The 4,032-nt window shown below is 52.5% G+C and overlaps 1 pseudogene; it reads left to right on the forward strand.

The window, feature by feature from the left end:
* The first annotated feature begins 16 nt into the window (after nucleotides 1-16).
* On the forward strand, nucleotides 17-708 carry LOC103209827 (annotated as a pseudogene).
* Nucleotides 709-4,032: the final 3,324 nt, after the last annotated feature.

The following is a 4,032-nucleotide window of genomic DNA, read 5'->3' on the forward strand; positions in this document are numbered from 1 at the left end:
TCTGCACAGTGCCCGTATGCTGGTGAACCTCCTGAGCCCCTCCACATCCATGTCCTTTGCTGGCTGCATCACACAGACCTTCCTCTTTATGACTTTTGCCCACACACAATGTCTTCTCCTGGTGGTGATGTCCTATGATTACCACGTGGCCATCTGCCACCCCCTCCGGTACTCTGCCATCATGAGCCTGAGGCTCTGTGTCACCCTGGCTGTCACTTCCTGGGCATGTGGCTTCCTCCTCGCCCTGATCCATGTGAGTCTCATTTTGAGATTGCCCTTCTGTGGGCCTCATGAGATCAACCACTCTGTGAACTCCCCTCTGTCCTTAGGCTGGCCTGTGCAGACACTTGGCTCAACCACATGGTCATCTCAGCTGCTTCTCTGTTCATTTTAGTGGGGCCCTTCTGCCTGGTGCTGGTCTCCTATACCCACATTTTTTTTTTTTTGCTGTCCTGAAGACCCAGTTCCAGGAGGGACACAGAAAGGCCTTCTCCACCTTCTCCTCCCACCTCTGTGTGGTCGGGCTCTTCTTTGGCAGCGCCATAGTTACTTACATGGCCCCCAAATTCCAGCACCTCAAGGAGCAGCAGAAGGTCCTTTCCTTATTCCACAGTCAACCCCGTGCTGAAGCCCCTGATCTACAGCCTGAGAAACACAGAGGAGAAGGAGGCCCTGAGGACAGTGCTGTGCAAGAAGAGTCATTCCTGACTAGGGCCCCCGAGTCACCAGCCTAGGCAGGTCCTTGGTTGGGGGTGCTGGCGGCTGAATACTCCCCAATGTCTCCACTCTCTCTGTATCCAAGACTGAATGGTCCAGGAGACTGCAAGACACTCCCTTTCTTCCCCAAGGCGAATGTATTCATCACATTTAATTCTATCCAACATTGTTTTGCTTTGCTATTAAAGGAATTGAGAATGTTCGGGTTTAAAAAAAGTCATTTCACACAATGCTCCAGGTTACTGAAGCTTAGAACATAGCCCTTCCACAAACTGAGGCCCGCACAGTGACAAGAGGATGGCAGGTATGGCCTGACGTGGTGACATCAGGACAGGGATGCTGGGATTCTGTGAAATGGAGAGTGGAGATGGTTGAACAACAAGATGAACATAACTAACATCAGTGAGCAGAGATGTCACTTTGAAGACTAAGGTGCACCTCACCCAAGCCATGGCATTTTCAATTTCCTCATATGCATGTGAAAGCTGGACAAGAATAAGACCGAAGATGAATTGATGCACTTGAATTGTGTTGGTGAAAAATACCGAAAATATCAAGGACTGCCAGAAGAGGGAAAAAATCTGTCCCAGAAGAAGTACAGCTGGAATGCTTCTTAGAAACGAGAATGGCCAGTCTAGTGCCTAAGGCATTTGACGGCTAACCAGAAGGTAGCACTACCAGCCACTCCGCAGAAGGAAGACTGGGCAATCCACTTCCGTGAAGATTTACTGACTCAGAAATCCAAAGGGGGTCACTATGAGTTACAATCAACTCGATGCAGTGAGTCTGGTTGGTTTTTGGGGGCATATCTCAGATACTGTGGTCATGTTATCAGGAGAGACTATTCCCTGGAGAAGGATACCATGCTGGGTAGAGTGGAGGGTCAGAGAAAAGGGGAAGACCTTCAATGAGAGGGACTGGCACGGTGGCTGTGACGATGGGCTCAGGTATAGCCGTGAGGCTGGCGCAGGACCGGGCAGTGGTTTGTTCTGTGGCACATTGGGTCACTACGAGTCAGAGGCAACTCAACAGCACCTAACAACAACAACACAACAATGTCACTGATTGCACATGTAGAGGATGTTGAAAGGCCAACAATTTGCTACATATACATTTACAAAATTTTTTAAAATAATAAGAAAACATATTTTTAAAAGCACTGCAGCCACAGGCCAAGGCCTGAGCCCCCACCTGCCCAGTTTCATCCCCCTTTGGGGGACTTTCTCTTATAAACAGCGAATGTATCTAAACGCCTGCTTCGACTTGGGAGGGAGTTGACTTTTACTGAGGAACTCTCGGGCTCCGTCTTCAACCCCTGCACCGGAGAGTGAGGTCCCGAACACCGCGCTGCCTGCCAGGAGTCACCTCCCAGCTGGCACTGGCTGGTGATGCCCCGTTGCAAGCCCTCCTGGCCTTCTCCCCAGAGCCTCTGGGCTTCTCTCTGACTTGAGGTTCAAACGCCACAACTCAACTCTCAACCATCGGGCTCGGATGGAAAGCTGGGCAGGGGCAATGGCGTGGGCCAAGAGGGCCTTGACGGCCTAGTTAACTTCCTGAGCTCGTACCTGGCGAGAAGGCACTGCAGAGAGGCCCCCTCCATGATCATCATAGCACAACCCCCTCCCGTCACCACCCCACTTTGAGATCCAGAGGCTGAGCAAGCAGTGACTGTAGAGTCACACTCAAGCAACCGGCGCCCACCTTCTCTACCTAGGTGGTCCCCACAGCGCTGTGGTTGGCTACTGATGTCACCAAACCACGAACAGGATGGAGCCTCAGGCAGTGCAGTCAATGTGCTCAGCCACTAACCAAATGGCTGGAGGTTCAAGGTCACCCAGAGGTGACTCGCAAGGCCTGGAGATCCACGTTCAAAACGTCAGCCACTGAACCCTCGTGGAGCACAGTTCTACTGACAGACACGGGGCGGCCGGGAGTCGGAACCAACGCGACAGCAAGTAGCTTATTCCAAAGGGGGACACGTTGGGTAGCTTCTCCTCGTCTGCTATGCTCCATGGTGAGACCACGGTGAGACCACGAGAGCCGGGGATTAGTCACGGACGGCTGCTTGTCTCAGGGGACAAATCATATGGACAGAGTCACAGAGGGGCTTCCGACATTTAGAGGAATGCAGACAGGCACAGAGTGGGAACAGAGGCTGGTCCAATGGAGACTGAACTTGGTGGTAAGACCCCAAACCAGGACAGCCCTAGCTTCACACAGAGACCGTTGACACAGTCATGTGCACATCACCCCTGCCCCCGATGTACTGAGTACTTACTGGGGGTGAGGCCCTGTTCTGGGCACCCCATAAGCTTTACCTCTTTTAATCCTCATTGCACCCCTGTGACGTAGGGACTGTTCTAATCACTATAGACAAGCAAACAGGCACAGAGAGATTAAGTAACTTGCCAACGTCTCACAGCTTAATAAGTACCTGGAAACTTAGGCAACCTCACCGCTGACTCCAATCTCATAGCCACCATAAAAATGAAAGAGATTACGAACAAGGAGGAGGAGGAAGGAAGAGGGAGGAAAGAAAAAAAAAAGGACTTACCTTTTCTTAACAAGGAGGCCTGGTGACACAGTAGGTAAGGTATTAGGCTGCTAACCAGAAGGTCAGCGGTTCAAACTCCACAGCTGCTCTGTGGGAAGAAGATGAGGCAATCTACTTCCATAAAGATTTACAGCCTGAGAAACCCAATGGGAGTCGCTATGAGTCAGAATCAACCCGATGGCAGTGGGTTTAGAGGGTTTCCTCAAATAAACAATAAAAAGGTGGTTTGACCTTGCACTGCTGGCCCTGTGGTTCTGGAAGGGCAGGAGGGTGCTGGTGCCCATGGGTGCCGTGTTAGGGTTGCCCCCAAGCATCCTGCAAGGAGGTGGGGACAACTCTGGGCAGTGGCTGCTGAAAGGACAGGGAAGGGCGCCAGGGGCACCCAGTGCCCGGCCACCTGAGACGGCACCTGCCGGGGGCACCCAGGGCCCGGCCACCTGAAACGGCACTTGCAGCATCTTTGGTGTGTGGGCCAGGTTGCCCGTGGCCCCGACTGCAGGGTTTTGCTGTAAGCGTGTGTGGCTGGGAGCAGACGGAAGTGAGGAGAGAGGCGCCCACGGCCGGGTGTGTTCCCAACCAGCAGGGAGGCGTCGGCCCTGCTTGCCTCCGTCCGGCTTTCAATAGCCTTGGTTCACACCGATAGCCCTCTGTTTTTGACCCGTTCCTCTCTTTCTATATGACTGTATTTTGGGTGGAAACACATGCCGCAAACCTGCGCTTAGTCAACAGTTTCCACATGTGATATCCAGTGACGCTGTCAC

Source organism: Orycteropus afer, unplaced genomic scaffold, assembly GCF_000298275.1.
Source record: "Orycteropus afer afer isolate SDZICR_OR568_19922 unplaced genomic scaffold, OryAfe1.0 scaffold00536, whole genome shotgun sequence".
Taxonomy (NCBI): domain Eukaryota; kingdom Metazoa; phylum Chordata; class Mammalia; order Tubulidentata; family Orycteropodidae; genus Orycteropus; species Orycteropus afer.